This window comes from Sciurus carolinensis, chromosome 1, assembly GCF_902686445.1.
Source record: "Sciurus carolinensis chromosome 1, mSciCar1.2, whole genome shotgun sequence".
Taxonomy (NCBI): domain Eukaryota; kingdom Metazoa; phylum Chordata; class Mammalia; order Rodentia; family Sciuridae; genus Sciurus; species Sciurus carolinensis.
In genome coordinates, this window is record NC_062213.1 from 138,001,150 (window position 1) to 138,020,865 (window position 19,716).

General features: G+C 39.0%; 1 non-coding gene across 1 annotated transcript; it reads right to left on the bottom strand.

Moving 5' to 3' along the window:
- Window positions 1-355: 355 nt before the first annotated feature.
- Trnal-caa (transfer RNA leucine (anticodon CAA)) lies at window positions 356-453 on the bottom strand. Its single transcript has 2 exons — window positions 416-453; window positions 356-393 (listed from the first exon to the last, which is right to left on the bottom strand). It is a non-coding gene; the product is annotated as a tRNA-Leu (tRNA).
- Between the last annotated feature and the right edge of the window lie 19,263 nt (window positions 454-19,716).

The following is a 19,716-nucleotide window of genomic DNA, read 5'->3' on the forward strand; positions in this document are numbered from 1 at the left end:
CTGGAATGATGACATGTTTCGAAGCTCATTTTGTACATTTCTTGCCCCAGACCTGAAATCAGTCAGGGCTTCAAGAACAAGCAGCCCTACTGTGTTTCAACAATATTTCATGATCACTCTGGGCGGTAGGGGTATTCATGAGGACCTGTCTGGTCATTGTGTCTAGAACTTTTCAGTGGGAACATATAGACACACAGACACACAGACACACACACACACACACACACACACACACACACACGTTTGTTTCTTAAAGAGAAACTATTTCATGTATTCATACTGACATTTTCCCTTTGAATAACAGCACACTTTTGGAAATTTTGGGGTGGTATTTCCTGAGAAGAGCAAAACGATGTGTCAGAAGTGGGATTCGAACCCATTCGAAGACCAGAACGCCCACAGGCAAGGTGCTCACCTTGAGTCTGGTGCCTTAGACCACTCGGCCATCCTGACATGCCCCTTTGAATAACAGGACTACAAATTTCAAGGCTCCTTTGTTCCATAAGAAGAATTCTGATTCTGAAGGATGCAGCGATGATATAATTAGACTATTCCATGATTACTCATTTGTTTTATCCCACATTACATACACAACATTTTAGAATAACAATACTAACGCCAATTAGTATTACTGAAAACAGCGTAACTGTTTTTGTATACGTTACTCCATTTTCTCTCTTTTTTTTTGTATATGGTTGCTCTATATCTACACGGTCAAGGCACACAGCTAGGACATTCAAAGTTCTCCCCCTCCCCACCCTCCCTAAGTCTTCTTTCTTCAGGGAACAACATTTTGGTGCCCATCACCAGTCCATATGGCGATGCCTCGAATCCTTCAGGCCGTCTGACACACATTCTCCAGTTAACTTCTCAGAAATGGCTCAGGGGAACAATATTCTCTGGGTTCTTATATGCTGATAACAGCTTGTGCCTTTTACACTTGAAAGTCATTTTGCTGGATGTGAAATTCTTGGCTTATGTTTTATTTCTGTGAGTATCTTAAATATGTTACTCAGTTTTCTTGTGGTAAGAAGTGTAACTATTGAAAGGTCTGAAGATAATCTAATCTTCATTCCCTCACAAGACACTTAACTTTTTTCACTTAGATGTCCGAAAGATTTTTTTTTTTTTCTTTTCCTTAAAATCCAGTAATTTTGCTGGAACCTGCCATGTCAGTCATCTTAAGTTAATACTCTCAGGTAGATGCTGGAGTTTTTTTTTCCTTCATTATTATATTTGCAACTCACTTTTTTATTTCAAGAATTTTTTTCTTAAATTGTAGCTTTCAGTATTTGTTTATTTCTCTGCGTTGGGTTTCTTCTTCAGCAGCTCCTATTATCTCTATATTTACTCACCTACTTATCTATACACTTACCTATTGCCTATTTTCAGTATTGTGTTTTTCTCGAATTTGCATCTTTTAGTTTTAACATTTTTTTCTTTTTCATCTTTCATCTCTTTTAAGACATTATTTATGGTGTTTATTTGTGTCTGTGTTCTTCCTAGATTAGACCTCATATCTAAAATATTTTTTTCTAATATTCATCATTGAGTTCTTGAATTCTGTCATTTCATTTCTAGGTTCTACTAATTTTAATTTAGTTTGTTTCCTTATGTCTTATGTTATTTTCTTAATGTGCTTTAAAGTAATAGGTTATAGTTTTTATTTATTTAAAGACACTAACTTCCTTTTTATTGTCTTTGTACTTATTCTAATTTTTATTTATTTTATTTATTATTTTTGATATTATTATTATTATTATTATTTTAAGTACTGGGATTGAACCCTGAGGCACTCTACCACTAAGCTACATCCACAGCCCTTTTTATATTTTTTATTTTGAGATAGTCTTGCTAGTTTGCCCTGGCTGATCTGAAACCTGTGATTCTCCTACCTCAACCTCCCAAATAACTGGGCATGTGCCACTGCACCTGGTTAATAGAGATTTTTTTAAAAACATCTGCGAAGGCTGTCAGAATCAAAATGGAGTTGCTTGTACTAACCCTAACAAAAAATAAATAAAACCATGTGGTTACGAAGAAAGGATTCTCATGAATGACTGTCTGATTGTAACTATCACAAAAGTCTGCCAGAACTACTACTTGCAAAAAGGCCACAAAAACCTTAAACAAAATACTTCTTGGAGAACGTCTGCCCAACAGCTTTCTTTTTAATCTAGGGCTGGCCCCAAATTGTTATTAATCCTATGGTCAAGGATTATTGTTGCAAAATATCTAATGTAATCCTCCTCATTTTGGCCTTTAAAAACTTCCCTTGCTTCTATCTCCTTGAATGTTCCCCTAACATAGTGTGGCACACATATTCCTAATGAAATGCTCTGATGTTCCCAAATAAATACTGCTTTTGGAGAATCTTTCTCTGGTTGTTATTTAGGTTGACACATCATAGGTAGCTCCCTCTTATGTTTGTGTATTTCCGTGCTTATTTTTTTTATGTGGAGTTTAGAAACATGATGACTTACTTCCTGAGATCTCCTGGTTCTGTTCCCCTCCACCACTTTTATCTGTATCACTTTCCTTCATTTATATTGTCCCTGTTTTGTTCCACTTTGATTCCATTTGCAAAAGTTTCTCCTCAGAATGGGTTTTGTCCTTTCATTCTATGTAAACTTAGAAACCATTTTGAGCAGAGAAGTGACACAATTTCACTTATTCCTTAAAAATCTCATGCTGGTTGCTCTGTTGAACAAAGACTGAAGAAGAGAAAACAGGGGAACAGGGAGACCAGTTAGGAAGCAATTGCAATACTGACAGATTTTATTCATGAGAAAACTGAGACGCTGGTGATTAAACAATCTTCTCTAATCACAGAGCAGGTATGTGGTAGAAAAGGCATTCACATCAGACAGTGGACTTTAGAATCTGTAGTAAACATCTGCCACTTCAGGATGTCTAACATATGTTAAACATTCTCTCTACATTTTGACAGTTTTCCACATTATTTTAGTTCCTAGATTCTCTTGTAGCTAGAATACAGAACATAACTCAGGTTTTCCCAAATGCACTCTGATTTAGCTAATAAAACAGGATGCCTTGTATATATATTTTTAATTGTTTTATTTTATTTATTTGCTTATTTAGTATACTATTTATTGATTTTTAAATTTTTAAAAAATTTTTATTTTTTATACATGTATATAGGCTAATAGTGTCTATCTCATTCTACTGTCCTTCCCCACTGCCTTACCTCTCCCCTCACACCCTTCTGCATAATCCAAAGTTCCTTCATTCTTCCCTACCCACCCCCAACTATGGATCAGCATCCGCTTATCAGAGAAAATATTCAGCCTTTGGTTTTTTTGGTTTGGCTTATTTCACTTAGCATGATATTCTCCAGCTCCATCCATTTACTTGCAAATGCTGAGTAATATTCCATTGTGTACATGTACCACATTTTCTTTATCCATTCATCTATTGAAGGGCATCTAGGTTGGTTACACAGTTTAGCTATTGTGAATTGAGCTGCTATAAACATTGATGTGGCCATGTCACTGAAGTATGCTGATTTTAAGTCCTTTGGGTATAGACTGAGGAGTGGGATAGCTGGGTCAAATGGTGGTTCCATTCCAAGTTTACTTAGGACTCTCCATACTGCTTTCCAAAGTGGTTGCACCAATCTGCAGTCCTACCAGCAATGTATGAGTGTAACTTTTTCCCCACATCCTCGCCAACACTTATTGTTGCTTGTATTCTTGATAATTGCCATTCTGACTGGAATGAGATGAAATCTTAGAGCGGTTTTGATTTGCATTTCTCTAACTGCAAGAGATGATGAACACTTTTTCACGTTTGTTGATTGATTGTATTTCTTCTTCTGTGAAGTGTCTGTTGTCAGTTCCTTAGTCTAAAGGACTAGGGAGATAGCTCAGTTAGTAGAGTGCTTGCCTTGCAAGCACAAGGCCCTGTGTTTAATCCCCAGCACTGGGAAAAAAAAAACAAAAACAAAAAAAACAAAACAAAACAAAAAAAACAGTTCCTTACTCTGTTTATTGATTGGGTTATTTGTTTTTGGTGTTGAGGTTTTTTTAGTTCTTTATAAATTCTGGAGATTAGTGCTCTGAGGTGCATGTGGTAAAGATTTTTTCCCATTCTGTAGGCTTGTATATATTTTTTATTGAGATATAATTCACAAACTATAAAATTTATCTTTTTAAAGTGTACAATTCACTTTAAAGTAGCTTTAAGTCTATTCACAAAGTTGTATGACCAATACTACTATCTGATTCCAGAATATCTGTCCCAAATAAAACCCATATCCACTAGCAATTTTGCTCTTCATTCTTCCTTTTCCCCAGTCTCTGGAAACACTTGTCTGTATTCTGTCTACATGAATTTGCCTGTTCTGGACATTTCATACAAATGGAATCCATATAATATGTGATCATAATTTTTTCACTTGGAATATTTTAAAGATTAATCTGTGATATAATATGAATTAGTAATTCATTCTTTTTTTATGATTCCATTATATGGTATGATAATCCAATTTTCTATACCAACTTGACTGGATTAGAGGATGCCCAGATATCTGGTTAAACATTATTTTTGGATATATCTGTGAAGCTATTTATAGAGCAGATTAGCATTTGAGTTGGTAGACTTGATAAAGTTGGTTGCCTTTGCCAATGTGAGTGGGTATCATCCGATTTATTAAGAGCCTAATTAGATTAAAAAGTCAGAAGAAAGAGGAATTTGTTGTTGTTTTCTGTCTTGCTCTTGAGGTAGGACTTCATCTCATCTTCTTCTACACTCAGGTTAGAATTTATATCATGGGCTTCCCTAGTTCTTAAGTCTTTGGACTTGGACTGTCAGCTTTCTTGGATCTTCAGTTTACAGACATCAGATCATGCTTCCATGATTTTGTGAGCCACTTCTTTGTAATAAATCTCCTATTATTTCTTTTTTAAAAACTTATTTCCTATTGGTTCTCTTTCTCTGGCAAACCTAACTAATACATATGGATCAACCACATTTTATTTATTCATTCATCAGTTGATAGGCATGTGGACTGCTCTGACTTTTTGGCTATTATATAGACTTAGATGAACATTTGTGTACATGTTTTTACTTTTCTGAGTAAGTTTAATTTTAATTTCAGACAAACAATGCATAATATTTCAATGTTAGTTTTTCTAAAATATTGCCTGGGACAAACTAATATTTAAAAACTATTTGTTGTTTATATAAAATTCATTTTTTAACTAGGATTCTGTATTTTATTTGGCAACCCTACCCAGGTGAGGCGTGGATAAGGAAGTAAAAATTATGAGACCGAGCCAATGGCAAATTCTGTCAATTATTTCAGAAAGATAAAATATTAATTCTATAAAATCTCTTCTAGAAAATAGAAGCGAATGTAACACTTTCCAACTCATTTTATAAGGCCAGCATCTTCTAGACAAAGACATTCCAAGCAAAGAAAACTATGGACCCTTATCCTTAAGCACAGTTGCAAAATTCTTCAACAAAATATTAGCAAGCTGAATCTAGAAATACGTTAAAAGGATAACAGATGATAACAACAGCCTGGATCCCTCAGGCTTGGACCTTATACCAAAGCTCCAGCAATCCTAGAACATGCCTTGAATTTCAAGAGTGTCCAAGAAGCACAATGCAAAAACCCATCACCCCACAGTCCAAATTTTGCCATTAGGTTAAGCTATAGAATATAACATACTGAGACTGTATTAATTTACTCCCTTGTGAACTATTTCTTTACAGAATTAGCCTAGTTAAGATCCCCTACCATAAAGAGTGATATTGAATCATCAATATACATATTTCCATAATAATATTATAAAAGGTAATTATCCATGATATTTTTATCAATAGGAGACTCAAAAATCAAGGAAAACTGTCCTTCTCTGGAACATTTTTTTCCCTTTTACTTTATCTTATGGAAATTTCTGAATCCTGTAACTGATTGGATTTCTCACTTTCCTTTGACCACTAGAAATACTGGAGCCAGTCAGGCATGGTGACACACTCCTGTAATCCCAGCTACTCTAGAGGCTGAGGCAGGAGGATCATGAGTTCAAAGTCAGCCTCAGCAAATTATTGAGGCCCTAAGCAACTCAGTGAGACCCTATCTCTAAATATGAAAAAGAGCAGGGATGTAACTCAGAGGTTAAGCACCCCTGGGTTCAATCCCCAGTACTAAAAACAAAACAGAAAAAAACTGAAGCCAGATTTATGACCCATTTCTAGCAAATACATAAAAATAGGTGGGTTATATTTTGTGAATTACTCTTACCTCTAACTTTATTACTGTTAGTCAGTTTTTTTCTTTATGACAAAATATCCTAGAGAAATAAGAGTAAAGATTATTTTGGCTCATGATTTCAGTGGTTTTAGTCCAAGGTCAGCCAGTTCCATTGCTATAGGCCCAGGGTAAGGCAGAATGTCACGGCAGAAGAGCACAGTGTGCCAAACCTGCTCACATCATGACAACCAGGCAGCAGAGAAAAGAAGGAGCTGGGACAATAACACCCTTCCAGAGCACACCTACAGTGACCTAAACCTTCCAACTGGGTCTAACTCCAATAGGGTCTACTACCTCACAATAATGACACCAATTTACACATCCATTAATGGATTGGTCTTTTGAAGAGGTAAGAACATTCTGATCCAATCACTTCCCAAGAACTCCACCTCTGAACATGGCTACATTGGATACCACACCTTCAACACATGAGCCTTTTGGAGAACATTCCAAATCCAAGCCATAACACCTTTCTAGCCTTAGAAGTATTCTATTTTAAAATTTATTTTCACAACGTATCTTTTTTTAAAGATATCCCAAATCCTTTGTAAAATGAGGTGGGATCGGACAGAAGATTGATGCATGATTACACTTCTTTGGATAGACCAACCAGATCACATACTAATAATGACAGGCCTGGGCTACCTGAGCACTCAGATATAGAATACTATATGGTATTTTAAATTATTATTTAAATGGTTAAAAAAATGTGTGATACTATTGAATATTACAATTAGAATGTCAAGCCTATGATAAAGAATTCAGTCCTAGAAGGGGAAAAAATTATACACACACACACACACACACACACACACACACACATATAACCTTATTCTTGGTTAGTAATAATTGAAAATTGTGAATTGTGGTCCTTCTGGAATTTAAGGAACATTGGACAAGGGGATTTGGCAAGGACACAAATACATATTTCATTTACACCTAAGTCAGTCTGCTTTACAAAACAAACAAACTTATCCTATTATAACAAATTTGTGTGTTACTTGGAAAGTGTTTTGGGATGAGATTAACATTAAACCTGTGAACTCTGAGTAAGCCAGTTGCACTCCATTATATGGGTGGATCACATCCAGTCAAGCTGAAGCCCTGAATGGAATAAAAAAGACCAGCCTCCCAGAGCAAGAGGGAATTTCCTAGGCTACTGACCTTAGGACTGGATCTGCATTGGCTTTCCTGAGTCTTCACCCTGCTGTCCTACAGCGCAGATTTTGGACTTGCCAGATTCCGTAAAATTGCATAAACCAGGCCCAGTGAGAGCCTTTCTACATAGAGCCAGCCACAAGTCTCCGAGCCAACGGAGAGCTTCGATCCGCAAGCAGCCTCTGGGATCAGGGCAGGGCAGCCAGAGACTTCTTCAGGCGGCTCTGCCCACTCGGGTCACAGGCTCTTTCCACGGGGCGATCCAAGATGGCAGACTAGAGGGGGACTGCATCCCCAGTCGCTCCAGAACCCAGGAGTTAAGAAGGGGAGGCATTGAGAGACTCGGACTAAAATAGAGCCACGGGTGAGTCTGCCCACTGGGTAAAGCTCGGCCCGGGTGGCAGGCCCTGATAGAGGAGGCTTATCAGAGCAGGGCAGGGCAGCTAGAGTCTTCCCCAGGCAGTCCTGCGCACTCCAGCGGTGGGCCCCTCCCACACAGCCAGCTTCTCCAGGTTCTCAGAGCAGGCCTCCTACTGAGAGCCTTTCTGATGAGAACAAGCTCCAAGTCCCGGAGCCAGTGTGGCGTACTCCGGCCCGCAAGCGGCTTCAGGGACCAGGACAGGGCAGCCAGAGACTTACCAAAGCAGCCCGGCCCCCTGCGGTGGGAGGTTCCTTTCAAGGCTAGCTTCTCGGAACAGACCGCCCAGTGAGAGCCTTTCTACATAGAGCCAGCCACAAGTCCCCAAGCCAACGGAGAGCTTCGATCCGCAAGCAGCCTCTGGGATCAGGGCAGGGCAGCCAGAGACTTCTCTAGGAGGCTCTGCCCACTCCGGCCGCAGGCTCTTTCCACGGGGCGATCCAAGATGGCAGCCTAGAGGGTGACTGCATCTCCAGTCTCTCCAGAACCCAGGACTCAAGAAGGGGAAGCATTGAGAGACTTGGACAAAAATAGAGTCACGGGGTGAGTCTCCCCCACTGGGCGAAACTTGGCCTGGGCGGCAGGCACAGATAGGGGTGGCTTATCAGAGCAGGGCAGGGCGGCTAGAGTCTTCCCCAGGTAGCCTTCCACACTCCGGCGGTGGTCTCCGCCCACACGGCCAGCTGCACGGTGCAGGCCCCCAGTGAGAGCCTTTCCGCACAGAGCCAGCTCTTAGCCCTGGAACCAGTAGGGGGCTAGGGGCAGCTTTCTTCGGAAGCACTGCATTATCAAGTTCCTCCAAGACTTCAGGCTACTGAAGGCTGGGAGGTGATACACTGGAAATCTACCGGGACACTATAAGCCAATAGAGGAAATCTGCAATATCTCAGGGTCCCACTGACAGCTGACCAATATGAGAAAACAAGGGAAGAAAACGTCCCAAACAAACCTAGATACTACATCAATAAAACCCAATGACAGCACAGCAGAAGAAATGTCAGAAAGGGAGTTCAGAATGTACATAATTAAAACAATCAGGGAAGCAAACGAGGAGATGAAAGAGCAAATGCAGGCATTGAAGGAGGAGATGAAAGAGCAAATGCAGGCATTAAATGATCGCACCAATCAACAGTTAAAAGACCAAATAAGGGAAGCAAGAGATCATGTCAATAAAGAGTTAGAGATATTGAAAAAAAAAACAAACTGAAATACTTGAAATGAAGGAAACAATAAACCAAGTTAAAAACTCCATAGAAAGCATAACCAATAGGATAGAACACCTGGAAGACAGAACCTCAGACATTTAAGACAAATTATTTAATCTTGAAAACAAAGTTGGCCAAACAGAGAAGATGGTAAGAAATCATGAACAGAATCTACAAGAATTATGGGATATCATGAAAAGGCCAAATTTAAGAATTATTGGGATTGAGGAAGGCTTAGAGAAACAAACCAAAGGAATGAACAAACTATTCAATGAAATAATATCAGAAAATTTCCCAAATCTGAAGAATGAAATGGAAAACCAAGTACAAGAGGCTTATAGAACTCCAAATGTACAAAATTACAACAGACCCGCACCAAGGCACATTATTATGAAAATACCTAACATACAAAATAAAGACAGAATTTTAAAGGCCGCGAGAGAAAAGAATCAAATTACATTCAGAGGGAAACCAATAAGAATATCAGCAGATTTTTCAATCCAGACCCTAAAAGCTAGAAGGGCCTGGAACAACATTTACCAAGCCCTGAAAGAAAATGGATGCCAACCAAGAATCTTATACACAGCAAAACTTACCTTCAAATTTGACGATGAAATAAGATCCTTCCATGATAAACAAAAGCTAAAGGAATTTACAAAAAGAAAGCCAGCATTACAAAACATTCTCAGCAAAATATTACATGAGGAAGAGATGAAAAACAACAATGCAAATCAGCAACAGGAGGCGCTAGCCTAAAGGAATAGCCAAATAAAGGAGAAACCAAATCATGTCAAAAAACAAATATGAGTCAAATGACTGGGAATAAAAATCATATCACAATAATAACCCTGAATGTTAATGGCCTGAACTCATCAATCAAAAGACATAGACTGGCAGACTGGATTAAAAAGAAAAATCCAACAATATGCTGCCTGCAAGAGACTCATCTCATAGAAAGATATACCCATAGACTAAAGGTAAAAGGATGGGGAAAAACATACCATGCACACGGACACAGCAAAAAAGCTGGAGTATCCATCCTCATTTCAGATAATGTGGACTTCAAGCCAAAACTAGTCAGAAGGGATAAAGAAGGACATTACATGCAGCTTAAGGGAAGCATAAATCAGCAAGACATAACAATCATAAATATCTATGCCCCGAACATTGGCTCATCCACGTACATCAAACAAATTCTTCTCAATTCCAGAAATCAAATAGACCACAACACAATAATACTAGGCGATTTTAACACACCTCTCTCACCACTAGACAGATCTTCCAAACAAAAATTGAACAAAGAAACCATAGATCTCAATAACACAATCAACAATTTAGACTTAATGGACATATATAGAATATACCATCCAACAAAGAACGAATACACTTTCTTCTCAGCAGCACATGGATCCTTCTCTAAAATAGACCATATTTTATGCCACAAAGCTACTGTTAGCAAATATAAGAAGATAGAGATACTACCTTGTACTCTATCAGATCATAATGGATTGAAATTAGAAATAAATGACAGAATAAAAAACAGAAATTTCTCCAATACCTGGAGATTAAATAATACACTATTATATGATGAATGGATAACAGAAGACATCAGGAGGGAAATAAAAAAATTCTTAGAAGTAAACGAGAACAAAGACACATCATATCAAAATCTCTGGGACACTATGAAAGCAGTACTTAGAGGAAGATTTATTTCATGGGGCGCATTCAAAAAAGAAGTAGAAATCAACAAATAAACGACTTAACACTACAGCTCAAAGCCCTAGAAAAAGAAGAACAGACCAATACCAAAAGTAGTAGAAGACAGGAAATAGTTAAAATCAGATCCGAAATCAACGAAATTGAAACAAAAGAAACAATTGGAAAAATTAACAAAATAAACAGTTGGTTCTTTGAAAAAATAAACAAAATTGATAAACCCTTAGCCACACTAACAAAGAGAAAGAGGGAGAAAACTCAAATTACTAAAATTCGGAATGAACAAGGAAACATCACAACAGACACGACTGAAATACAAAACATAATTAGAAGCTATTTTGAAAATCTATACTCCAACAAAACAGAAAACCTCGAAGACATCAACAAATTTCTAGAGACATATGAATTACCTAAACTGAACGAGGAGGACATACACAACTTAAATAAACCAATTTCAAGCAATGAAATAGAAGAGGTCATCAAAAGCCTACCAACAAAGAAAAGTCCGGGACCAGATGGGTTCTCAGCCGAGTTCTACAAAACCTTTAAAGAAGAGCTCATTCCAATACTCCTCAAACTATTCCATGAAATAGAAGAGAAGGGAACCCTTCCAAACTTGTTCTATGAAGCCAATATCACCCTGATACCTAAACCAGACAGAGACACATCGAGGAAAGAAAATTTCAGACCAATATCCTTAATGAACATCGACGCAAAAATTCTCAACAAAATTTTAGCAAATCGCATACAGATAAATATTAAAAAGATAGTGCACCACGATCAAGTGGGTTTTATCCCAGGGATGCAAGGTTGGTTCAACATTCGGAAATCAATAAATGTCATTCACCATATCAACAGACTTAAAGTCAAGAATCACATGATTATTTCAATAGATGCAGAAAAAGCATTCAATAAAATACAGCATCCCTTCATGCTCAAAACACTAGAAAAAATTGGGGTAGTGGGAACATTCCTTAACATTATAAAGGCAATCTACGCTAAGCCCATGGCCAGTATCATTCTAAATGGTGAAAAACTGAAAGCGTTCCCCCTAAAAACTGGAACAAGGCAGGGATGCCCTCTTTCACCACTTCTATTCAACATCGTCCTTGAGACTCTAGCCAGAGCAATTAGACAAACCAAAGAAATTAAAGGGATACGAATTGGAAAAGAAGAACTCAAACTATCCCTGTTCGCTGACGACATGATTATATATTTAGAGGAACCTGGAAATTCCACCAGAAAACTTTTAGAACTCATAAGTGAATTCAGTAAAGTAGCAGGTTACAAGATCAATGCTCATAAATCCAATGCATTTTTATACATAAGTGATGAATCTTCAGAAAGAGAAATTAGGAAAACTACCCCATTCACAACAGCATCGAAAAAAATAAAATACTTGGGAATCAGTCTCACAAAAGAGGTGAAAGACCTCTACAATGAGAACTACAGAACACTAAAGAAAGAAATTCAAGAAAACCTTAGAAGATGGAAAGATCTCCCATGTTCCTGGATAGGCAGAATTAATATTGTCAAAATGGCCATACTACCTAAAGTGCTATACAGATTCAATGCAATTCCAATTAAAATCCCAATGATATACCTTGCAGAAATAGAGCAAGCAATTATGAAATTCATCTGGAAGAATAAAAAACCTAGAATAGCTAAAGCAATCCTCAGTAGCAAGAACGAAGCAGGGGGTATTGCAATACCAGATCTTCAACTCTACTACAAAGCAATAGTAACAAAAACGTCATGGTATTGGTACCAAAATAGACAGGTAGATCAATGGTACAGAATAGAGGACATGGACACAAACCCAAATAAATACAATTTTCTCATACTAGACAAAGGGTCCAAAAATATGCAATGGAGAAAAGATAGCCTCTTCAACAAATGGTGCTGGGAAAACTGGAAAACCATATGCAATAGAATGAAATTAAACCCCTATCTCTCACCCTACACAAAACTCAACTCAAAATGGATCAAGGACCTCGGAATCAGACCAGAGACCATGCATCTTATAGAAGAAAAAGTAGGTCCAAATCTTCAACTTGTTGGCTCAGGATCAGACTTCCTTAACAGGACTCCCATAGCACAAGAAATAAAAGCAAGAATCAACAACTGGGATAGATTCAAACTAAAAAGCTTTCTCTCAGCAAAGGAAACTATCAGCAATATGAAGAGAGAGCCTACAGAGTGGGAGAATATCTTTGCCAACCATACTTCAGATAGAGCGCTAATTTCCAGAATCTATAAAGAACTCAAAAAACTCTACACCAAGAATACAAATAATCCAATCAACAAATGGGCTAAGGAAATGAACAGACACTTCACAGAAGAAGATGTACAAGCAATCAACAGATATATGAAAAAATGTTCAACATCCCTAGTAATAAGGGAAATGCAAATCAATACTACCCTAAGATTTCATCTCACCCCAATTAGAATGGCGATTATCAAGAACACAAGCAACAATAGGTGTTGGCGAGGATGTGGTGAAAAAGGAACACTCATACATTGCTGGTGGGGTTGCAAATTAGTGCAGCCACTCTGGAAAGCAGTATGGAGATTCCTCAGAAAGCTTGGAATGGAAACACCATTTGACCCAGCTATCCCACTCCTTGGCCTATACCCAAAGGACTTAAAATCAGCATACTACAGAGATACAGTCACATCAATGTTCATTGTTGCTCAATTCACCATAGCCAGATTGTGGAACCAACCTAGATGCCCTTCAGTTGATGAATGGATAAAGAAACTGTTGCATATATATACAATGGAATATTACTCCGCAATGAAGAATGATAAAATTATGGCATTTGCAGGCAAATGGATGAAATTGGAGAATATCATGCTAAGTGAGATAAGCCAATCTCAAAAAACTAAAGGACAAATGATCTCGCTGATAAGTGGATGAGGACATATAATGGGGGGTGGGAGGGGTTAGCATTAGGTTTAGGGTTAGGTTTAGGTTTAGGGATAAGGAGTGTGGTAAGAATGAAGGAAAGAAGGACTGTATAGGGGGAAAAGAGGGGTGGGAGGGGTGGGGGGAAGGGAAAAAAAATAATGAATCAAACATCATTGCCCTATGTAAACGTATGATTACACAAATGGTATGCCTTGACTCCATGTACAAATAGAGAAACAATATGTATCCCATTTGTATACAATAATAATAAAAAAAAAATTGCATAAACCAATTCCTTATGATAAATCTCCTTCTACCTTATGTTGAATCTCCTTCTGTATATCCATATCCTCTTTGTTCTCAAAAGAGCCTAGACTAATACAAACCTATAAACAGATCCATTTGATCCATTTTGGATATTTTAAGCTATCAGTTCTCCTTTGTCAACAAAACTGTAAGATATAGGAAATATGAATCTGTTTTTCATCTTGATAAAGAAAAAAATAACAAATCTGTAAGGTCAGATACAGGTGACCAGAAAGGAGTCAGACCAAAAGCGGCTGAACAAGGCTTTATTGGGTTTGACCCTCGGGCAAGATTCACCAGTCCTCCAGAGTGAAAGGCCAGGGTGGAAGGCTGATTGAGTGGAGGACTGGGGAATCAGATTGGGTCTCCAGCTGGCCCGGGCCTTTATAGTTTGGAATTGGCTGGGGGACCCGCTGAGTGACAAGTGGGTGCAAGGCGCCAATAGGATTCATCTGCCAGCATGATTGGTTGTTCTTTGGCACCCGGGCTGCCTGATGTTCCGCTGCTCATGCGTGGGTTGCCTGCTGCTCCCGTCCCCTCTCATCCATCGGCCTGAATCCAACCTAACAAAATCTGTGCAAAATACTTGCAAGTCTCAAAGGAGAGAAGATTCAACACACTTCAGAATAATTTCACAGAAATGTTGCTTGAAATATCAGGGTGAGGGTAACATGCAAGTTTTGTTTAAACAACTTGTCACAGCATGCTTGATTGAGAGTAGCTGAAATTTCTGAAAACAGTGGTTTAAACAAACTGGTTGAGTTTTTTTGTTTGTTTGTTTTCCTCACAAAAGTGAAGTCTGGAGGTAAGGAATCTGAAGTCAGTACAAAGGATCCCTAAGGACACCAGAGGCTCAGTGCTCAAACATGTGCAGTACTTGGCTTGCATGCCTAAGGACATTTCCTGGCCAATGATGGCAGTTCCATTTCCCATACATTCTGCTTACAACTTCGAATTAAAGTTAAAATATCCCTTCATCACCCTCCAAGGGAAATATAGTTGGATACATTGTCCCCTTGAACAAAATTAAGAATGTCTCAACAGGTACTAGGTGGGCAGCAAGTAGTATCCACCACTCACAATTAAGCTGAGGAACTATGAGTCTCTCAGTCTGATTTGTCTGGTGTTTCTGTGCCCTCTGTGAAGGAGGGAATTAGCAAAGAAAAAAAAATCCGCTCTTGCCATTTCCCAGATTTCTCACCTTTGGACACAGCATCCTGAGAAGACTCTGGGAAACTGAAGGGTCACCATAAACCTTGGAGAGTCAGTTCTCCACACCTTGCTTCAGGAGTCCCAGAAGGAGATAGCTATGTATGAGTGCTGCATGGTGGGCAAGGGCCACTTCCTCAGATACTTGGAGGACCAAGTGTGGAGCCATGGATACACTCTGGGGGATTATTAAACTCCCTACATTGTTTTCTTTCTTCATTTTCATAACAATCTGAAAGAATTTATTTCATCTACTCTATAACTAAAACTTCTCTTGTCCCATGATATGTAATTGAAGGATATTTTAATAGCTCAGACATTACTTAAGAAAGTTTGTCTAGGCGGGTCGTGGTGGCACAGGCCTGTAATTACAGCCACTGAGAGGCTGAGGCAGGAGAATTACAAATTCAAGCTCTGTCTCAGCAATTTAGTGAGCCTTGTCCCAAAACAAAACAAAAAAGTATTGAGGATGTAGCCCAGTGATTAAGTGCCCCTGGATCAAATCACCAGTGCCAAAAAGTAAATAAATAAATAAAAGAAAGAAAGAGAAAGTTTTCCTTAGCTTGGAGTTTGCAAGTTCTCTTGGGGTCTATAAGGCTATTAAGGGCTGCCTTCCTTCAATGCTCAGTATATTGAAGTCAAGCAACCTACTCCAGTGTCTGAGCAAGGGCTTTGGAAAAGGGATTGACCTGGCATTGCTGTCGCCCATTGGCAGCACTTGCTGTGAGCCGTGTCCTTGGAAGTGATGCTGAGACTCAGTCCTGGTGGTAAGGATCAAGGACTTCACAAAACGCTGAGTCAACAGGCACAGCAAGGGAAGTGCCCACAGGAATAGGTCTAAACCAGGCACTTGGGAAACTGCTGCCACTTTTGGGAGGGTCTCCTGCTCCCCATGTCTACTGTTGTTAGAGAGAACAATTGGGGGTGTGATTCTGAGAACCTCAGCTGATTTGCTCAGAGATCAGTCAATCGGGATGGGAGAAAACCCCACAGAAAGGTTAAAGGATGTGGACTGTGCTCTATTGATTACCGAGTTTCCAATATTTAGGCTACTTCTGTGGTACACATTAACATGTTTAAAATTTTCAAGAATGAAAACAAAATGAATGAACATATGAATGAATTGGGACCAGACAAAAATGACTACTACATGAACTTGCATACCATCCACCACCCGACCCCCTGGGTTTCTGCATGCTTAACTCCTTTCCCTACTGTGATTTTGTTTCGGGCCTTTTTAATTTATTTCTCCAGCTCTCCACTCTCTGTGGGAATTTCTGGTATTGAAGCATTGAACTTGTTCTTTGTGCTTTTGTGATGGAAAACAGGGAGGGAGAGAAGGATAGAATTAAGAGATTAGCCAGCCAGGAGCGGGAGGAGCTTAATTCCTTAGCGCTGCCTGGATGTTTAAGTGCTGTTATCTCTGCTCCTCCTGGGCCTCCCTCCTGCCCCACCAGAATCCTTTGGGATGCTCATTAATGCAGATTCCTTTAGCCAAGCCTAGCTGTCTTGGGGAGTTACCCCATTTCAAAACTTACTTTGGCATAATAATAAATGAGAAGCACAAAACTAAAGATTAAAATCTTCAAAATAGTAAAAAGAATGTCCTGCTGGAGGGTAGAACATTTTTGAGGAGGGAGCCACTAGAGATGTGGTAGGGCCTGTGGGAAGTGGCTAGGAGAGGTGTTCATGTATCCTGGGATCCTATTTAAGTTCTTTGAAAGAAGCTGGTGGAATTCCCTTTGGCTGTGCTTCTCGAATGTGAAGCTGTTATGTTCTACTGAGCCACATTAACCTCAAGGGTTACAAGGTTTAGAGAGTAAAGAAACAAAGAAATAAAAGGAATGAATGAATAATAATAATGTACCTGGTCCTCTCTCACATTCTAATGTCAGTCATCCTTGACATAGAAGAAAAATCAAAATTCTTAATTTTTTTTTTTTTTTTTTTCCTGAGAAGAGGGAATAATTTTTTACCAGGTCACTGAGCCCAGAGAAAACCTAGAGCCCCAAGAAACTTTGAGAGAGATTCAAACCAGTTACTGCAATTTGGAATTATAAGCGCTCTTCTTTCCATTGGAAAGTATGCCTGGAGAAAGACATATATTAAACTTTGTAGTCAGACTTTGAAAGAAAGCTAGATAGCAAAGTGGCTAAGGGGAAAAAGTAACACACAAAAGGACATTTAAAAATATGTATTTTGAAGTTCTACCTTGAAAATTCCCTGCTAGTAACTTACTAATATCTCTTTCAACCTCCCTCCTCCCATGGATTAGTCAGAATTTTCCTGAGAAACAGAATCAATGGGATGTATATAAAAACAGAGGGGGAGGTTTATTTTAAGGAATTGGCTCACACAATTTTGGGAGTTGGCCAGGGCGAAGTGTGTGAGGCCGGCCAGCAGGCTGGAGACCTGGGAAGAGCTTATGTTGCGCTTTTTAGTCTGAGGCAGTCTAGAAGCAGAATTCTTTCTTCAGGAGTCTTTTGTCTTTTTTCTTAAAGCCTCGACTGATTGGATGAGGCCCATCCGTATTATAGAAGTTAATCAGTTTCATTTAAAGTCTACCTATTTAAATGTCCCATTTTCTTTTTTTAAAAAAAAGACATTTACAACAACATCTAAACTTGTGTTTAATCAAACAACTGGGCAGCTTAGTCTAGCCAAGTTGACAAATAAAAACTATCATACCCTGTGAAGGGTTATGGAAAATATTATTCCTATAAGCTCCCCAAGAAAATGGAGGAACGGTGTGGCTGGGGAAGTGGGAGGGGAAATTGGTCAAGCATTAAACCTCTCCCAGTGCATTCCTGATAACAATGGGCCCTAAAGGAAAGGGGCAGATATGGAATGCCAGGCCCTAAAACTTGGCCTTCCCCATGACAACTTAGTCCTGAATGACAATGGGCAAGATTTGAATACTCATCCCTCGGGGTTTTAACCTGTACAACTAGTCCCTGATGGTCAAAACTGCATGTGCACCATTTCCAACAATCACATCATCCTCACTGTACCCTATAAAACCAGAATCCCCTTTGTAACTGTGGGTCATTCTCCCCATTCGGAAAATGGGCCCCATGGGCGTTGGAGTCCGTGAAGGAATAAAAGCTTCCCCGAATCCCTGGAGGTCTGCTTCCTGTCCTTTTGCGCTTACACCCTGTCCCTTCCAAAAGCTCACTCTAGTAATAATAGAGGAAATGAATGATAATCTCTTGGATCCGGAGTTAGCAATCCCACACGTGCCATCAATGGTGGAAAGGCAAGAGAGCAGAGGCTAGTGGATTAAGGACTAGAGAAAGTAGTTTTGATCAAATCCTGACCCTCGCCAGGAGAAGGACAAGGCTTGAAGAAAAGGAGCATATTCTACCTCTTAAAAAGAAGAGCCAGGCAGTATTGGGATAGCAGGAAAGCTGAATGGTACTCTTGAACAATCAAGGAGTAGACTGATCATTATTTGGTTTATGCCCTCCTGTTTGTAGTGATTTCCTCTTCCTCAAATTACTCTTGCAGCCTTGCTTGCTGCTAAGGAATAGGCAGGTGACCCTGATTTAGTCTTATCATGCAAAACTCTCATTTGGAAGTGAGGAGAACAAATTATAGGCCCAGTAAAGAATGGATCTCCTGGTGAAGGTGAAGTTGGAAGCATCCCATGCTTAGAAGGCTGTCATGGCAGAACTTCTGGTATTTAGTCCCATCCCTAGTTGTGTGAGTTACAGTGTCTCCACTGGAATGTAGTGTGGTTTATGCCTGGTTCCTGACTTCATAGCCTCCAATACTGATTCTCTGATCTACCTAATATCCTTTTTTAAATAGTGGTTTTGTTTAAAGTGACCAGAATACATTTGTTACTAGAAATCCTGTTTTATTCAGCATAAATATACACTATCATTTATGTATCTATAAATACTCATATAGCTGTCTTTATAGATAGATGGGTAATAAAGCCCCTTATGGTTACAATCATGAATTACTTCTCTGAAAGTATGTTCCTCCCATTTTTTCAATTTTTATTTCTTCTGGAAAGAGAAACAACATCTTATCCTTAAGAGAGTAGCCTTCTAAATATACTAAGACTTAAATAAGAAGACTTGGACGAGAAGGTAAAGCATAGGACTTCATAGGCAAAAGTAAGTCTACTACTGTTAATTACGTTAAATGTTGTAACATTTCTCAGTAACTTTAGAATTAAATTGACTAAAATTTTCTCCTAATGTCATAAAAGTCAAGAGTAAAAATTTTTAAGTACAGCAATATCAAGAAAGTGGTGGTCCATCCATCAGGCTTGGGACAGGGGTACAGGGTCTGCTCAGATATCTGGGGCTAGGTTTTTAGAATTGGATAGACACTGAAGGGTTAAAACTGCTCCCTAGAGCCAGAGATTATTCATAAAGAATCATATTGGCTCAGGCAGTCATGAGTTAGTTCCATAAGCCTGATATTTGCAAGGCATCATTGGCCAGAGAGGATAAAGAGGGTCTGTTTGTGGATCTACCACATCCTTACCTGGAGGACC